Genomic DNA, 20802 nt, shown 5'->3' with positions numbered 1-20802 from the left:
TAGCCTTGGTTCAATGTGGGACATGGTAAGAGCCAGTAAGGAAAACACAAAGGAGGTGCCTTGAAAAGGTAAATACTGAGCTACCATTCAATCAAGCATGCCCACTGCTGGGCCTATCGACTGAGAGGATGAGAATCAAAAAGACACAGGCTGGACTTCACGAGTGGCACAGTGGTTGACGGTCTTCCACCGAAGAAGGGGACACGGGTTCATGCCCTGGTTCGGGAAAATCACACACGCCGCAGAGCGGCTGGTCCCGTGAGCTATGGCTGCTGGGCCTGTGCGTCCAGAGCCTGTGCTCTGCAATGGGAGTAGCCATGGCAGTGAGTGGCCCACGTACCGCAAAAAATAAAAAAAAAAACACAGACTGGCAATCCTACACTCCAGCAATATTTATCATAGCCAACACTTGGAAGCTATGAAAATGTCCATCAACAGAGGAATGCACAAAGAAAAAGTGGTCCATGTACACAATGGAATATGACTCCAATAAAAAAATATAAACTCAATGTAGAAAACAAACATAAGTAAAGAAACATCAGCTTTTCGGGGTTTATCCAGGCACATTCCACTCTAATTTATAACCGAGGAATACCACTGCAAGGTAGTCTGTTTCCCTAGTTAAAAGTTTGGGAAAAGCAGAAATGCTGCCACCCTCTGTCCGTGACCTGCAACAGCAGCTTTAAAAACTGTGCTAAGGGTCACTTCATATGCACCAGTACTGGAGGGCTGTAAATGAAACCTGCCCTCAAAACGTCTTGAGGGGCGTAATGGCCAAAATCTTTCTAAATGTCACACATACTTCAAGAAAACTGTTTGAAGAGGTGAGCTGTACGCACAGCTTGAAGACAAAAAGGACATGCCAGAAAGCTCAATTTCAATGGATTATGAGACGCAGGCAAATCCAACCACAAACATGGACCAGCTCACACTAGTCAGAATAAACCTCAGCAAAAAAACTACAAACAATAAATGCTGAAGGTGTTGTGCAGAAGTGCATACCCTCAACGTTAAGTGGGACGTGACCTGGTAAGAGCCACTAATGAGAACAGAATGGAGGTGCCTTTACAAGGTAAACATTTTGCTACCATATGATCCAGCAGGCCCACTCCTGGGCCTATAACCTAAGAAGACAGAATTGGAAAGACACAGGCAGGCAAATGTGCATTGCCGCAGCATTACAATAGCCAAGTCATGGAAGCAACCAAAAAGTCCATCAACAGATGAGTGGACAAAGAAGAACTGGTACATGTACAGACAGAGTATTAGCCAAGGAAATAAAGAACACGATGCCATTTGCAGCACCGTAGATGAGTCTAGAGGTAATCACACAACTTGTAGTATGTCAGAAAGAGAAAGACACATATCCTATGATATCACTTATAGGTATTACCTATAAATTCATACCAGTGAAGATATTTCCACAGAGAAGGCCAACCACAGATTCATTAAACAAACTTATGGTTCCCCAATGGAAATTTGTGAGGATTGGATACATTAGCATATCAGGGTTAACAGACGTATACAAACACAGGGGAAATATATAATCACCAAAGACCTACGGAATACCAAGAGAAGACTACTCAACGTTCTGTCATAACGTACATGGGAAAAGGATTCCAGGAAGAAAAGACATATGTGTATGTGTCAAAGAACCACATCTTGCACACCTAGAACAAGCCAAACTTTGTAATCAAACTTGCTGTGGTAAACATAAAAATTAAATTTAAAAAAATGAACAAGAAGTAGGGAGACATCTACTTAAGGGGCTTTTTCCTGGCACATTCCATTCTAAATTACAACCTAGAACACGACTTCCATTGAGGCTCTGTTGCCCTAGTCACCAGATTTGGTAAAGCAGAACTGCTGCCACCTTGTGGGCGTTTCACACAACAGCAGCTTTCATCCCAGCATCAATGGTCAGTTGATATTCAAAATACTTGCAGGCCTGTAAATCACACCTGCCCGGAAAACCAATCCTGGGGTCGTATGTCGACCAAAAAATTCAAAAGGTGTCCATATTTCAAACCGACAGTTTCAAGAGGCATAATTTATGCACATTTGTCTTCTGTTTCTTTTTCTTTATTTCTTTTTTCTTAAAAAAACGGGAATGGAAAAAGGCTGAACAGCAGGAATTAATAAAGCCATGCAAATCCAGTGTACACAAACGTTCACCTCACAGCCGTCAGAATGATCATCAGTAAAAAATGTCTACAAACAATAAAGGCTGAAGGGGTTTTAGAGAACTGCGTACCCTTTAGCTGCCGGTGGGATGTAACCTGGTAAGAGCCAGTAGTGAGAGCAGAATGGAGGTGCGTTTAAGGGTAATAATGGAGCTACCATGTGATGTGGTAGGCCCACTCATGGGACTATCACTGGTGTAGACCAGAATCAAAAAGACACAGGCGGGCAATCCCGCACTGCAGCAAAATGTACCATAGCCAGGACCTGGAAGAAACCAAAATGTCCATCAACAGAAAAATGCACCAAGAAGAAGTCGCCCATGTACACAATGGAATATTAGCCATGAAAAAGCACAGAACTGTGCCGTTGGCACCACCATAGAAGGACCAAGAGATAATCACCCAACTTGAAGTAAGAAAGCAACCGAAAGGCCGACATCCTATGACGTCACTTATAGGTGTTACCTAAAAATTGATACTCATGAAATAATCCCCAAGAGAAGGACACACATAAATTCAGAACACCAAATTATGTTTAACCAAATGGAAAGGTGTAAGGATTGTATGAATTAGGATATGGGGGTTAACAGACATATACTAATACATAGGAAATATATAATCACAAAATACCTAGGGAATACGAAGAGCGGTCTACTCAACACTCTATAATAACATACACGGGAAAGGATCCAAAGAGGAATAGACAGATACACTGATAGGATGAACCAGAAACTGTACACCTAGGAGAATCTACATTTTGATCAAATTTGCTCTGATAATTTAAAAAATTAAATTTAAATAACAAACAACAATTTAGGAGATATAAGCCCTTGGGTGTTTGCGCTGGCACATTCCACTCTAATTCGCAGCTTACTAACACGATTGCCAGGAAAGCTCTGATGCCCAAAAACCCAGAGTTGGACATGAAGAAATGCTGCCACCTCGTGGCCGTTTCCCACAAGAGCGGCTTTAAACCCACAGCTAATGGTCACTTAACATTCACAAGGATTCAGGGCTGTAAAGGACACCTGCCCTAAAAAATTGTGCGGAGGTAGGGAATGGCCAAAAAGTTTCAAAACTCTCAAATTTTTCAAGGAGATTGTATGGAGGGCTAAGTTTTACTCACTCACTTTCAAAAAAGAGGAAAATGGATAAAAGCTCCACATCAGTAATTATTACACTCATGCAGATCTAACCTCCAAAAAGGTTTCAACTCACACATGTCAACTACCATCAACTAAAAGTCTACAAACATTACATGCTGAAGGGGTTTTAGAGAACTGTGTACCCTCTAGCTGCTGGTGAGATGTAAAGTGGTGACAGCCAATAATGAGAATAGAAAGGAGCTGCGTTTAAAAGTAAAAATTGAGCCACCATTCCGTTCAGCAGGCCCACCGCTGAGACTCTCACCTGACAAGTCCAGAGTCGAGAAGGCACAGGCTTCAACAGCTGCACTGCAGGAATTTTCACAATAGCCAAGACACGGAAGCAACCAAAATGTCCATCACCATATCAGTTGAAAAAGAAGAAGTGGTTCATGTACACAATAGAATATTAGCCATGAAAAACAATGAAACACTGCTCTTTGAGGCACCATAGTTGAGCCTAGAGATAATCACAGAACATGAGGTAAGTCGGAAAGCAAAAGACATATCCTATGATATCACTTATAGGCGTTATCGAACAACTGACACAAATGAACTTATTTGCACAGAGAAAGACACTCACACACTTAGAAAACAAACTATGCTTGTCTAAAAGGAAAGGTGGGGGGAATGGAAAAATTAGAGATTAGGGTTACCATACGTGTACAAATACCTAATAAATACATATATCAAAAGACCGACCGTATAGTAAGGGAGGTCTATGGAACACTCTGCCATAATTTACATGGGAAGTGGATCTGTACATGAATATATATAGATATAGATATAGATATAGATAGATATATATATGTTATGCACAAATGAACCAGATTGTCTACACCTAGCACAAACAATATTCTAATCATTACCCCAATTAAAAAAAAACTAAAACAACAAACAGGAAATAATGTAACATAAACTTATGGGGGTTTCTCCTGGCACATTCCATTTCAATTTACAACTTAGGAACAGGGATTCCAGAAGGGCTCTGCTGCCCTAGTAACCAGATTTGGGAATGGAGAAATGCTGCCGCCTAGTGGCCGTTTACCACAACAGCAGCTTTAAACGCAGTGCTAATGGTCACTAAATATTCACACTCATTACAGGCCTGTGAATGACACCTGCCCTCAAAAACAGTCCTGGGGGCGAATATTGACCAAAACATCAATTTTGAGGGCAACCTTTCAAGAAGACAATTTCAGGACGTTAATTGTATTCTCCATTTTTTTCATTTTTTCTTTAACAGAAATTTTAAAAGGTGTGGGAAAATGAACCTTAGAAAGAATTAAAGACATGCAAATCCAAATTACAAAAGTCCTATCAGCTCACACCAGTCAGAATGGCCATCAGCAAAAATTCTGCAAACAATAAATGCTGAAGGGGTTGTGGAGAAATGCCTAGCCTTGGTTCAATGTGGGACATGGTAAGAGCCAGTAAGGAAAACACAAAGGAGGTGCCTTGAAAAGGTAAATACTGAGCTACCATTCAATCAAGCATGCCCACTGCTGGGCCTATCGACTGAGAGGATGAGAATCAAAAAGACACAGGCTGGACTTCACGAGTGGCACAGTGGTTGACGGTCTTCCACCGAAGAAGGGGACACGGGTTCATGCCCTGGTTCGGGAAAATCACACACGCCGCGGAGCGGCTGGTCCCGTGAGCTATGGCTGCTGGGCCTGTGCATCCACAGCCTGTGCTCTGCAATGGGAGTAGCCATGGCAGTGAGTGGCCCACGTACCGCAAAAAATAAAAAAAAAACACAGACTGGCAATCCTACACTCCAGCAATATTTATCATAGCCAACACTTGGAAGCTGTGAAAATGTCCATCAACAGAGGAATGCACAAAGATAAAGTGGCCCATGTACACAATGGAATATGACTCCAATAAAAAAATATAAATTCAATGTAGAAAACAAACATAAGTAAAGAAACATCAGCTTTTCGGGGTTTATCCAGGCACATTCCACTCTAATTTATAACCGAGGAATACCACTGCAAGGTAGTCTGTTTCCCTAGTTAAAAGTTTGGGAAAAGCAGAAATGCTGCCACCCTCTGTCCGTGACCTGCAACAGTAGCTTTAAAAACTGTGCTAAGGGTCACTTCATATGCACCAGTACTGGAGGGCTGTAAATGAAACCTGCCCTCAAAACGTCTTGAGGGGCGTAATGGCCAAAATCTTTCTAAATGTCACACATACTTCAAGAAAACAGTTTGAAGAGGTAAGCTGTACGCACAGCTTGAAGACAAAAAGGACATGCCAGAAAGCTCAATTTCAATGGATTATGAGACGCAGGCAAATCCAACCACAAACATGGACCAGCTCACACTAGTCAGAATAAACCTCAGCAAAAAAACTACAAACAATAAATGCTGAAGGTGTTGTGCAGAAGTGCATACCCTCAACGTTAAGTGGGACGTGACCTGGTAAGAGCCACTAATGAGAACAGAATGGAGGTGCCTTTACAAGGTAAACATTTTGCTACCATATGATCCAGCAGGCCCACTCCTGGGCCTATAACCTAAGAAGACAGAATTGGAAAGACACAGGCAGGCAAATGTGCATTGCCGCAGCATTACAATAGCCAAGTCATGGAAGCAACCAAAAAGTCCATCAACAGATGAGTGGACAAAGAAGAACTGGTACATGTACAGACAGAGTATTAGCCAAGGAAATAAAGGACACGATGCCATTTGCAGCACCGTAGATGAGTCTAGAGGTAATCACACAACTTGTAGTATGTCAGAAAGAGAAAAGACACATATCCTATGATATCACTTATAGGTATTACCTATAAATTCATACCAGTGAAGATATTTCCACAGAGAAGGCCAACCACAGATTCATTAAACAAACTTATGGTTCCCCAATGGAAATTTGTGAGGATTGGATACATTAGCATATCAGGGTTAACAGACGTATACAAACACAGGGGAAATATATAATCACCAAAGACCTACGGAATACCAAGAGAAGACTACTCAACGTTCTGTCATAACGTACATGGGAAAAGGATTCCAGGAAGAAAAGACATATGTGTATGTGTCAAAGAACCACATCTTGCACACCTAGAACAAGCCAAACTTTGTAATCAAACTTGCTGTGGTAAACATAAAAATTAAATTTAAAAAAATGAACAAGAAGTAGGGAGACATCTACTTAAGGGGCTTTTTCCTGGCACATTCCATTCTAAATTACAACCTAGAACACGACTTCCATTGAGGCTCTGTTGCCCTAGTCACCAGATTTGGTAAAGTAGAACTGCTGCCACCTTGTGGGCGTTTCACACAACAGCAGCTTTCATCCCAGCATCAATGGTCAGTTGATATTCAAAATACTTGCAGGCCTGTAAATCACACCTGCCCGGAAAACCAATCCTGGGGTCGTATGTCGACCAAAAAATTCAAAAGGCGTCCATATTTCAAACCGACAGTTTCAAGAGGCATAATTTATGCACATTTGTCTTCTGTTTCTTTTTCTTTATTTCTTTTTTCTTAAAAAAACGGGAATGGAAAAAGGCTGAACAGCAGGAATTAATAAAGCCATGCAAATCCAGTGTACACAAACGTTCACCTCACAGCCGTCAGAATGATCATCAGTAAAAAATGTCTACAAACAATAAAGGCTGAAGGGGTTTTAGAGAACTGCGTACCCTTTAGCTGCCGGTGGGATGTAACCTGGTAAGAGCCAGTAGTGAGAGCAGAATGGAGGTGCGTTTAAGGGTAATAATGGAGCTACCATGTGATGTGGTAGGCCCACTCATGGGACTATCACTGGAGTAGACCAGAATCAAAAAGACACAGGTGGGCAATCCCGCACTGCAGCAAAATGTACCATAGCCAGGACCTGGAAGAAACCAAAATGTCCATCAACAGAAAAATGCACCAAGAAGAAGTCGCCCATGTACACAATGGAATATTAGCCATGAAAAAGCACAGAACTGTGCCGTTGGCACCACCATAGAAGGACCAAGAGATAATCACCCAACTTGAAGTAAGAAAGCAACCGAAAGGCCGACATCCTATGACGTCACTTATAGGTGTTACCTAAAAATTGATACTCATGAAATAATCCCCAAGAGAAGGACACACATAAATTCAGAACACCAAATTATGTTTAACCAAATGGAAAGGTGTAAGGATTGTATGAATTAGGATATGGGGGTTAACAGACATATACTAATACATAGGAAATATATAATCACAAAATACCTAGGGAATACGAAGAGCGGTCTACTCAACACTCTATAATAACATACACGGGAAAGGATCCAAACAGGAATAGACAGATACACTGATAGGATGAACCAGAAACTGTACACCTAGGAGAATCTACATTTTGATCAAATTTGCTCTGATAATTTAAAAAATTAAATTTAAATAACAAACAACAATTTAGGAGATATAAGCCCTTGGGTGTTTGCGCTGGCACATTCCACTCTAATTCGCAGCTTACTAACACGATTGCCAGGAAAGCTCTGTGGCCCAAAAACCCAGAGTTGGAAATGAAGAAAGGCTGCCGCCTCGTGGCCGTTTCCCACAAGAGCGGCTTTAAACCCACAGCTAATGGTCACTTAACATTCACAAGGATTCAGGGCTGTAAAGGACACCTGCCCTAAAAAATTGTGCGGAGGTAGGGAATGGCCAAAAAGTTTCAAAACTCTCAAATTTTTCAAGGAGATTGTATGGAGGGCTAAGTTTTACTCACTCACTTTCAAAAAAGAGGAAAATGGATAAAAGCTCCACATCAGTAATTATTACACTCATGCAGATCTAACCTCCAAAAAGGTTTCAACTCACACATGTCAACTACCATCAACTAAAAGTCTACAAACATTACATGCTGAAGGGGTTTTAGAGAACTGTGTACCCTCTAGCTGCTGGTGAGATGTAAAGTGGTGACAGCCAATAATGAGAATAGAAAGGAGCTGCGTTTAAAAGTAAAAATTGAGCCACCATTCCGTTCAGCAGGCCCACCGCTGAGACTCTCACCTGACAAGTCCAGAGTCGAGAAGGCACAGGCTTCAACAGCTGCACTGCAGGAATTTTCACAATAGCCAAGACACGGAAGCAACCAAAATGTCCATCACCATATCAGTTGAAAAAGAAGAAGTGGTTCATGTACACAATAGAATATTAGCCATGAAAAACAATGAAACACTGCTCTTTGAGGCACCATAGTTGAGCCTAGAGATAATCACAGAACATGAGGTAAGTCGGAAAGCAAAAGACATATCCTATGATATCACTTATAGGCGTTATCGAACAACTGACACAAATGAACTTATTTGCACAGAGAAAGACACTCACACACTTAGAAAACAAACTATGCTTGTCTAAAAGGAAAGGTGGGGGGAATGGAAAAATTAGAGATTAGGGTTACCATACGTGTACAAATACCTAATAAATACATATATCAAAAGACCGACCGTATAGTAAGGGAGGTCTATGGAACACTCTGCCATAATTTACATGGGAAGTGGATCTGTACATGAATATATATAGATATAGATATAGATATAGATATAGATAGATATATATATGTTATGCACAAATGAACCAGATTGTCTACACCTAGCACAAACAATATTCTAATCATTACCCCAATTAAAAAAAACTAAAACAACAAACAGGAAATAATGTAACATAAACTTATGGGGGTTTCTCCTGGCACATTCCATTTCAATTTACAACTTAGGAACAGGGATTCCAGAAGGGCTCTGCTGCCCTAGTAACCAGATTTGGGAATGGAGAAATGCTGCCGCCTAGTGGCCGTTTACCACAACAGCAGCTTTAAACGCAGTGCTAATGGTCACTAAATATTCACACTCATTACAGGCCTGTGAATGACACCTGCCCTCAAAAACAGTCCTGGGGGCGAATATTGACCAAAACATCAATTTTGAGGGCAACCTTTCAAGAAGACAATTTCAGGACGTTAATTGTATTCTCCATTTTTTTCATTTTTTCTTTAACAGAAATTTTAAAAGGTGTGGGAAAATGAACCTTAGAAAGAATTAAAGACATGCAAATCCAAATTACAAAAGTCCTATCAGCTCACACCAGTCAGAATGGCCATCAGCAAAAATTCTGCAAACAATAAATGCTGAAGGGGTTGTGGAGAAATGCCTAGCCTTGGTTCAATGTGGGACATGGTAAGAGCCAGTAAGGAAAACACAAAGGAGGTGCCTTGAAAAGGTAAATACTGAGCTACCATTCAATCAAGCATGCCCACTGCTGGGCCTATCGACTGAGAGGATGAGAATCAAAAAGACACAGGCTGGACTTCACGAGTGGCACAGTGGTTGACGGTCTTCCACCGAAGAAGGGGACACGGGTTCATGCCCTGGTTCGGGAAAATCACACACGCCGCGGAGCGGCTGGTCCCGTGAGCTATGGCTGCTGGGCCTGTGCGTCCAGAGCCTGTGCTCTGCAATGGGAGTAGCCATGGCAGTGAGTGGCCCACGTACCACAAAAAATAAAAAAAAAAAACACAGACTGGCAATCCTACACTCCAGCAATATTTATCATAGCCAACACTTGGAAGCTATGAAAATGTCCATCAACAGAGGAATGCACAAAGAAAAAGTGGTCCATGTACACAATGGAATATGACTCCAATAAAAAAATATAAACTCAATGTAGAAAACAAACATAAGTAAAGAAACATCAGCTTTTCGGGGTTTATCCAGGCACATTCCACTCTAATTTATAACCGAGGAATACCACTGCAAGGTAGTCTGTTTCCCTAGTTAAAAGTTTGGGAAAAGCAGAAATGCTGCCACCCTCTGTCCGTGACCTGCAACAGCAGCTTTAAAAACTGTGCTAAGGGTCACTTCATATGCACCAGTACTGGAGGGCTGTAAATGAAACCTGCCCTCAAAACGTCTTGAGGGGCGTAATGGCCAAAATCTTTCTAAATGTCACACATACTTCAAGAAAACTGTTTGAAGAGGTGAGCTGTACGCACAGCTTGAAGACAAAAAGGACATGCCAGAAAGCTCAATTTCAATGGATTATGAGACGCAGGCAAATCCAACCACAAACATGGACCAGCTCACACTAGTCAGAATAAACCTCAGCAAAAAAACTACAAACAATAAATGCTGAAGGTGTTGTGCAGAAGTGCATACCCTCAACGTTAAGTGGGACGTGACCTGGTAAGAGCCACTAATGAGAACAGAATGGAGGTGCCTTTACAAGGTAAACATTTTGCTACCATATGATCCAGCAGGCCCACTCCTGGGCCTATAACCTAAGAAGACAGAATTGGAAAGACACAGGCAGGCAAATGTGCATTGCCGCAGCATTACAATAGCCAAGTCATGGAAGCAACCAAAAAGTCCATCAACAGATGAGTGGACAAAGAAGAACTGGTACATGTACAGACAGAGTATTAGCCAAGGAAATAAAGAACACGATGCCATTTGCAGCACCGTAGATGAGTCTAGAGGTAATCACACAACTTGTAGTATGTCAGAAAGAGAAAGACACATATCCTATGATATCACTTATAGGTATTACCTATAAATTCATACCAGTGAAGATATTTCCACAGAGAAGGCCAACCACAGATTCATTAAACAAACTTATGGTTCCCCAATGGAAATTTGTGAGGATTGGATACATTAGCATATCAGGGTTAACAGACGTATACAAACACAGGGGAAATATATAATCACCAAAGACCTACGGAATACCAAGAGAAGACTACTCAACGTTCTGTCATAACGTACATGGGAAAAGGATTCCAGGAAGAAAAGACATATGTGTATGTGTCAAAGAACCACATCTTGCACACCTAGAACAAGCCAAACTTTGTAATCAAACTTGCTGTGGTAAACATAAAAATTAAATTTAAAAAAATGAACAAGAAGTAGGGAGACATCTACTTAAGGGGCTTTTTCCTGGCACATTCCATTCTAAATTACAACCTAGAACACGACTTCCATTGAGGCTCTGTTGCCCTAGTCACCAGATTTGGTAAAGCAGAACTGCTGCCACCTTGTGGGCGTTTCACACAACAGCAGCTTTCATCCCAGCATCAATGGTCAGTTGATATTCAAAATACTTGCAGGCCTGTAAATCACACCTGCCCGGAAAACCAATCCTGGGGTCGTATGTCGACTAAAAAATTCAAAAGGCGTCCATATTTCAAACCGACAGTTTCAAGAGGCATAATTTATGCACATTTGTCTTCTGTTTCTTTTTCTTTATTTCTTTTTTCTTAAAAAAACGGGAATGGAAAAAGGCTGAACAGCAGGAATTAATAAAGCCATGCAAATCCAGTGTACACAAACGTTCACTTCACAGCCGTCAGAATGATCATCAGTAAAAAATGTCTACAAACAATAAAGGCTGAAGGGGTTTTAGAGAACTGCGTACCCTTTAGCTGCCGGTGGGATGTAACCTGGTAAGAGCCAGTAGTGAGAGCAGAATGGAGGTGCGTTTAAGGGTAATAATGGAGCTACCATGTGATGTGGTAGGCCCACTCATGGGACTATCACTGGTGTAGACCAGAATCAAAAAGACACAGGCGGGCAATCCCGCACTGCAGCAAAATGTACCATAGCCAGGACCTGGAAGAAACCAAAATGTCCATCAACAGAAAAATGCACCAAGAAGAAGTCGCCCATGTACACAATGGAATATTAGCCATGAAAAAGCACAGAACTGTGCCGTTGGCACCACCATAGAAGGACCAAGAGATAATCACCCAACTTGAAGTAAGAAAGCAACCGAAAGGCCGACATCCTATGACGTCACTTATAGGTGTTACCTAAAAATTGATACTCATGAAATAATCCCCAAGAGAAGGACACACATAAATTCAGAACACCAAATTATGTTTAACCAAATGGAAAGGTGTAAGGATTGTATGAATTAGGATATGGGGGTTAACAGACATATACTAATACACAGGAAATATATAATCACAAAATACCTAGGGAATACGAAGAGCGGTCTACTCAACACTCTATAATAACATACACGGGAAAGGATCCAAAGAGGAATAGACAGATACACTGATAGGATGAACCAGAAACTGTACACCTAGGAGAATCTACATTTTGATCAAATTTGCTCTGATAATTTAAAAAATTAAATTTAAATAACAAACAACAATTTAGGAGATATAAGCCCTTGGGTGTTTGCGCTGGCACATTCCACTCTAATTCGCAGCTTACTAACACGATTGCCAGGAAAGCTCTGATGCCCAAAAACCCAGAGTTGGACATGAAGAAATGCTGCCACCTCGTGGCCGTTTCCCACAAGAGCGGCTTTAAACCCACAGCTAATGGTCACTTAACATTCACAAGGATTCAGGGCTGTAAAGGACACCTGCCCTAAAAAATTGTGCGGAGGTAGGGAATGGCCAAAAAGTTTCAAAACTCTCAAATTTTTCAAGGAGATTGTATGGAGGGCTAAGTTTTACTCACTCACTTTCAAAAAAGAGGAAAATGGATAAAAGCTCCACATCAGTAATTATTACACTCATGCAGATCTAACCTCCAAAAAGGTTTCAACTCACACATGTCAACTACCATCAACTAAAAGTCTACAAACATTACATGCTGAAGGGGTTTTAGAGAACTGTGTACCCTCTAGCTGCTGGTGAGATGTAAAGTGGTGACAGCCAATAATGAGAATAGAAAGGAGCTGCGTTTAAAAGTAAAAATTGAGCCACCATTCCGTTCAGCAGGTCCACCGCTGAGACTCTCACCTGACAAGTCCAGAGTCGAGAAGGCACAGGCTTCAACAGCTGCACTGCAGGAATTTTCACAATAGCCAAGACACGGAAGCAACCAAAATGTCCATCACCATATCAGTTGAAAAAGAAGAAGTGGTTCATGTACACAATAGAATATTAGCCATGAAAAACAATGAAACACTGCTCTTTGAGGCACCATAGTTGAGCCTAGAGATAATCACAGAACATGAGGTAAGTCGGAAAGCAAAAGACATATCCTATGATATCACTTATAGGCGTTATCGAACAACTGACACAAATGAACTTATTTGCACAGAGAAAGACACTCACACACTTAGAAAACAAACTATGCTTGTCTAAAAGGAAAGGTGGGGGGAATGGAAAAATTAGAGATTAGGGTTACCATACGTGTACAAATACCTAATAAATACATATATCAAAAGACCGACCGTATAGTAAGGGAGGTCTATGGAACACTCTGCCATAATTTACATGGGAAGTGGATCTGTACATGAATATATATAGATATAGATATAGATATAGATATAGATAGATATATATATGTTATGCACAAATGAACCAGATTGTCTACACCTAGCACAAACAATATTCTAATCATTACCCCAATTAAAAAAAACTAAAACAACAAACAGGAAATAATGTAACATAAACTTATGGGGGTTTCTCCTGGCACATTCCATTTCAATTTACAACTTAGGAACAGGGATTCCAGAAGGGCTCTGCTGCCCTAGTAACCAGATTTGGGAATGGAGAAATGCTGCCGCCTAGTGGCCGTTTACCACAACAGCAGCTTTAAACGCAGTGCTAATGGTCACTAAATATTCACACTCATTACAGGCCTGTGAATGACACCTGCCCTCAAAAACAGTCCTGGGGGCGAATATTGACCAAAACATCAATTTTGAGGGCAACCTTTCAAGAAGACAATTTCAGGACGTTAATTGTATTCTCCATTTTTTTCATTTTTTCTTTAACAGAAATTTTAAAAGGTGTGGGAAAATGAACCTTAGAAAGAATTAAAGACATGCAAATCCAAATTACAAAAGTCCTATCAGCTCACACCAGTCAGAATGGCCATCAGCAAAAATTCTGCAAACAATAAATGCTGAAGGGGTTGTGGAGAAATGCCTAGCCTTGGTTCAATGTGGGACATGGTAAGAGCCAGTAAGGAAAACACAAAGGAGGTGCCTTGAAAAGGTAAATACTGAGCTACCATTCAATCAAGCATGCCCACTGCTGGGCCTATCGACTGAGAGGATGAGAATCAAAAAGACACAGGCTGGACTTCACGAGTGGCACAGTGGTTGACGGTCTTCCACCGAAGAAGGGGACACGGGTTCATGCCCTGGTTCGGGAAAATCACACACGCCGTGGAGCGGCTGGTCCCGTGAGCTATGGCTGCTGGGCCTGTGCGTCCAGAGCCTGTGCTCTGCAATGGGAGTAGCCATGGCAGTGAGTGGCCCACGTACCGCAAAAAATAAAAAAAAAAACACAGACTGGCAATCCTACACTCCAGCAATATTTATCATAGCCAACACTTGGAAGCTATGAAAATGTCCATCAACAGAGGAATGCACAAAGAAAAAGTGGTCCATGTACACAATGGAATATGACTCCAATAAAAAAATATAAACTCAATGTAGAAAACAAACATAAGTAAAGAAACATCAGCTTTTCGGGGTTTATCCAGGCACATTCCACTCTAATTTATAACCGAGGAATACCACTGCAAGGTAGTCTGTTTCCCTAGTTAAAAGTTTGGGAAAAGCAGAAATGCTGCCACCCTCTGTCCGTGACCTGCAACAGCAGCTTTAAAAACTGTGCTAAGGGTCACTTCATATGCACCAGTACTGGAGGGCTGTAATTGAAACCTGCCCTCAAAACGTCTTGAGGGGCGTAATGGCCAAAATCTTTCTAAATGTCACACATACTTCAAGAAAACTGTTTGAAGAGGTGAGCTGTACGCACAGCTTGAAGACAAAAAGGACATGCCAGAAAGCTCAATTTCAATGGATTATGAGACGCAGGCAAATCCAACCACAAACATGGACCAGCTCACACTAGTCAGAATAAACCTCAGCAAAAAAACTACAAACAATAAATGCTGAAGGTGTTGTGCAGAAGTGCATACCCTCAACGTTAAGTGGGACGTGACCTGGTAAGAGCCACTAATGAGAACAGAATGGAGGTGCCTTTACAAGGTAAACATTTTGCTACCATATGATCCAGCAGGCCCACTCCTGGGCCTATAACCTAAGAAGACAGAATTGGAAAGACACAGGCAGGCAAATGTGCATTGCCGCAGCATTACAATAGCCAAGTCATGGAAGCAACCAAAAAGTCCATCAACAGATGAGTGGACAAAGAAGAACTGGTACATGTACAGACAGAGTATTAGCCAAGGAAATAAAGAACACGATGCCATTTGCAGCACCGTAGATGAGTCTAGAGGTAATCACACAACTTGTAGTATGTCAGAAAGAGAAAGACACATATCCTATGATATCACTTATAGGTATTACCTATAAATTCATACCAGTGAAGATATTTCCACAGAGAAGGCCAACCACAGATTCATTAAACAAACTTATGGTTCCCCAATGGAAATTTGTGAGGATTGGATACATTAGCATATCAGGGTTAACAGACGTATACAAACACAGGGGAAATATATAATCACCAAAGACCTACGGAATACCAAGAGAAGACTACTCAACGTTCTGTCATAACGTACATGGGAAAAGGATTCCAGGAAGAAAAGACATATGTGTATGTGTCAAAGAACCACATCTTGCACACCTAGAACAAGCCAAACTTTGTAATCAAACTTGCTGTGGTAAACATAAAAATTAAATTTAAAAAAATGAACAAGAAGTAGGGAGACATCTACTTAAGGGGCTTTTTCCTGGCACATTCCATTCTAAATTACAACCTAGAACACGACTTCCATTGAGGCTCTGTTGCCCTAGTCACCAGATTTGGTAAAGCAGAACTGCTGCCACCTTGTGGGCGTTTCACACAACAGCAGCTTTCATCCCAGCATCAATGGTCAGTTGATATTCAAAATACTTGCAGGCCTGTAAATCACACCTGCCCGGAAAACCAATCCTGGGGTCGTATGTCGACCAAAAAATTCAAAAGGCGTCCATATTTCAAACCGACAGTTTCAAGAGGCATAATTTATGCACATTTGTCTTCTGTTTCTTTTTCTTTATTTCTTTTTTCTTAAAAAAACGGGAATGGAAAAAGGCTGAACAGCAGGAATTAATAAAGCCATGCAAATCCAGTGTACACAAACGTTCACCTCACAGCCGTCAGAATGATCATCAGTAAAAAATGTCTACAAACAATAAAGGCTGAAGGGGTTTTAGAGAACTGCGTACCCTTTAGCTGCCGGTGGGATGTAACCTGGTAAGAGCCAGTAGTGAGAGCAGAATGGAGGTGCGTTTAAGGGTAATAATGGAGCTACCATGTGATGTGGTAGGCCCACTCATGGGACTATCACTGGTGTAGACCAGAATCAAAAAGACACAGGCGGGCAATCCCGCACTGCAGCAAAATGTACCATAGCCAGGACCTGGAAGAAACCAAAATGTCCATCAACAGAAAAATGCACCAAGAAGAAGTCGCCCATGTACACAATGGAATATTAGCCATGAAAAAGCACAGAACTGTGCCGTTGGCACCACCATAGAAGGACCAAGAGATAATCACCCAACTTGAAGTAAGAAAGCAACCGAAAGGCCGACATCCTATGACGTCACTTATAGGTGTTACCTAAAAATTGATACTCATGAAATAATCCCCAAGAGAAGGACACACATAAATTCAGAACACCAAATTATGTTTAACCAAATGGAAAGGTATAAGGATTGTATGAATTAGGATATGGGGGTTAACAGACATATACTAATACATAGGAAATATATAATCACAAAATACCTAGGGAATACGAAGAGCGGTCTACTCAACACTCTATAATAACATACACGGGAAAGGATCCAAAGAGGAATAGACAGATACACTGATAGGATGAACCAGAAACTGTACACCTAGGAGAATCTACATTTTGATCAAATTTGCTCTGATAATTTAAAAAATTAAATTTAAATAACAAACAACAATTTAGGAGATATAAGCCCTTGGGTGTTTGCGCTGGCACATTCCACTCTAATTCGCAGCTTACTAACACGATTGCCAGGAAAGCTCTGATGCCCAAAAACCCAGAGTTGGACATGAAGAAATGCTGCCACCTCGTGGCCGTTTCCCACAAGAGCGGCTTTAAACCCACAGCTAATGGTCACTTAACATTCACAAGGATTCAGGGCTGTAAAGGACACCTGCCCTAAAAAATTGTGCGGAGGTAGGGAATGGCCAAAAAGTTTCAAAACTCTCAAATTTTTCAAGGAGATTGTATGGAGGGCTAAGTTTTACTCACTCACTTTCAAAAAAGAGGAAAATGGATAAAAGCTCCACATCAGTAATTATTACACTCATGCAGATCTAACCTCCAAAAAGGTTTCAACTCACACATGTCAACTACCATCAACTAAAAGTCTACAAACATTACATGCTGAAGGGGTTTTAGAGAACTGTGTACCCTCTAGCTGCTGGTGAGATGTAAAGTGGTGACAGCCAATAATGAGAATAGAAAGGAGCTGCGTTTAAAAGTAAAAATTGAGCCACCATTCCGTTCAGCAGGTCCACCGCTGAGACTCTCACCTGACAAGTCCAGAGTCGAGAAGGCACAGGCTTCAACAGCTGCACTGCAGGAATTTTCACAATAGCCAAGACACGGAAGCAACCAAAATGTCCATCACCATATCAGTTGAAAAAGAAGAAGTGGTTCATGTACACAATAGAATATTAGCCATGAAAAACAATGAAACACTGCTCTTTGAGGCACCATAGTTGAGCCTAGAGATAATCACAGAACATGAGGTAAGTCGGAAAGCAAAAGACATATCCTATGATATCACTTATAGGCGTTATCGAACAACTGACACAAATGAACTTATTTGCACAGAGAAAGACACTCACACACTTAGAAAACAAACTATGCTTGTCTAAAAGGAAAGGTGGGGGGAATGGAAAAATTAGAGATTAGGGTTACCATACGTGTACAAATACCTAATAAATACATATATCAAAAGACCGACCGTATAGTAAGGGAGGTCTATGGAACACTCTGCCATAATTTACATGGGAAGTGGATCTGTACATGAATATATATAGATATAGATATAGATATAGATATAGATAGATATATATATGTTATGCACAAATGAACCAGATTGTCTACACCTAGCACAAACAATATTCTAATCATTACCCCAATTAAAAAAAACTAAAACAACAAACAGGAAATAATGTAACATAAACTTATGGGGGTTTCTCCTGGCACATTCCATTTCAATTTACAACTTAGGAACAGGGATTCCAGAAGGGCTCTGCTGCCCTAGTAACCAGATTTGGGAATGGAGAAATGCTGCCGCCTAGTGGCCGTTTACCACAACAGCAGCTTTAAACGCAGTGCTAATGGTCACTAAATATTCACACTCATTACAGGCCTGTGAATGACACCTGCCCTCAAAAACAGTCCTGGGGGCGAATATTGACCAAAACATCAATTTTGAGGGCAACCTTTCAAGAAGACAATTTCAGGACGTTAATTGTATTCTCCATTTTTTTCATTTTTTCTTTAACAGAAATTTTAAAAGGTGTGGGAAAATGAACCTTAGAAAGAATTAAAGACATGCAAATCCAAATTACAAAAGTCCTATCAGCTCACACCAGTCAGAATGGCCATCAGCAAAAATTCTGCAAACAATAAATGCTGAAGGGGTTGTGGAGAAATGCCTAGCCTTGGTTCAATGTGGGACATGGTAAGAGCCAGTAAGGAAAACACAAAGGAGGTGCCTTGAAAAGGTAAATACTGAGCTACCATTCAATCAAGCATGCCCACTGCTGGGCCTATCGACTGAGAGGATGAGAATCAAAAAGACACAGGCTGGACTTCACGAGTGGCACAGTGGTTGACGGTCTTCCACCGAAGAAGGGGACACGGGTTCATGCCCTGGTTCGGGAAAATCACACACGCCGTGGAGCGGCTGGTCCCGTGAGCTATGGCTGCTGGGCCTGTGCGTCCAGAGCCTGTGCTCTGCAATGGGAGTAGCCATGGCAGTGAGTGGCCCACGTACCGCAAAAAATAAAAAAAAAAACACAGACTGGCAATCCTACACTCCAGCAATATTTATCATAGCCAACACTTGGAAGCTATGAAAATGTCCATCAACAGAGGAATGCACAAAGAAAAAGTGGTCCATGTACACAATGGAATATGACTCCAATAAAAAAATATAAACTCAATGTAGAAAACAAACATAAGTAAAGAAACATCAGCTTTTCGGGGTTTATCCAGGCACATTCCACTCTAATTTATAACCGAGGAATACCACTGCAAGGTAGTCTGTTTCCCTAGTTAAAAGTTTGGGAAAAGCAGAAATGCTGCCACCCTCTGTCCGTGACCTGCAACAGCAGCTTTAAAAACTGTGCTAAGGGTCACTTCATATGCACCAGTACTGGAGGGCTGTAAATGAAACCTGCCCTCAAAACGTCTTGAGGGGCGTAATGGCCAAAATCTTTCTAAATGTCACACATACTTCAAGAAAACTGTTTGAAGAGGTGAGCTGTACGCACAGCTTGAAGACAAAAAGGACATGCCAGAAAGCTCAATTTCAATGGATTATGAGACGCAGGCAAATCCAACCACAAACATGGACCAGCTCACACTAGTCAGAATAAACCTCAGCAAAAAAACTACAAACAATAAATGCTGAAGGTGTTGTGCAGAAGTGCATACCCTCAACGTTAAGTGGGACGTGACCTGGTAAGAGCCACTAATGAGAACAGAATGGAGGTGCCTTTACAAGGTAAACATTTTGCTACCATATGATCCAGCAGGCCCACTCCTGGGCCTATAACCTAAGAAGACAGAATTGGAAAGACACAGGCAGGCAAATGTGCATTGCCGCAGCATTACAATAGCCAAGTCATGGAAGCAACCAAAAAGTCCATCAACAGATGAGTGGACAAAGAAGAACTGGTACATGTACAGACAGAGTATTAGCCAAGGAAATAAAGAACACGATGCCATTTGCAGCACCGTAGATGAGTCTAGAGGTAATCACACAACTTGTAGTATGTCAGAAAGAGAAAGACACATATCCTATGATATCACTTATAGGTATTACCTATAAATTCATACCAGTGAAGATATTTCCACAGAGAAGGCCAACCACAGATTCATTAAACAAACTTATGGTTCCCCAATGGAAATTTGTGAGGATTGGATACATTAGCATATCAGGGTTAACAGACGTATACAAACACAGGGGAAATATATAATCACCAAAGACCTACGGAATACCAAGAGAAGACTACTCAACGTTCTGTCATAACGTACATGGGAAAAGGATTCCAGGAAGAAAAGACATATGTGTATGTGTCAAAGAACCACATCTTGCACACCTAGAACAAGCCAAACTTTGTAATCAAACTTGCTGTGGTAAACATAAAAATTAAATTTAAAAAAATGAACAAGAAGTAGGGAGACATCTACTTAAGGGGCTTTTTCCTGGCACATTCCATTCTAAATTACAACCTAGAACACGACTTCCATTGAGGCTCTGTTGCCCTAGTCACCAGATTTGGTAAAGCAGAACTGCTGCCACCTTGTGGGC

This window comes from Mesoplodon mirus (genome assembly GCF_964341445.2).
Source record: "Mesoplodon mirus genome assembly, chromosome: X".
Lineage (NCBI taxonomy): Eukaryota > Metazoa > Chordata > Mammalia > Artiodactyla > Ziphiidae > Mesoplodon > Mesoplodon mirus.
Note: the sequence above shows the minus strand (reverse complement) of the source record.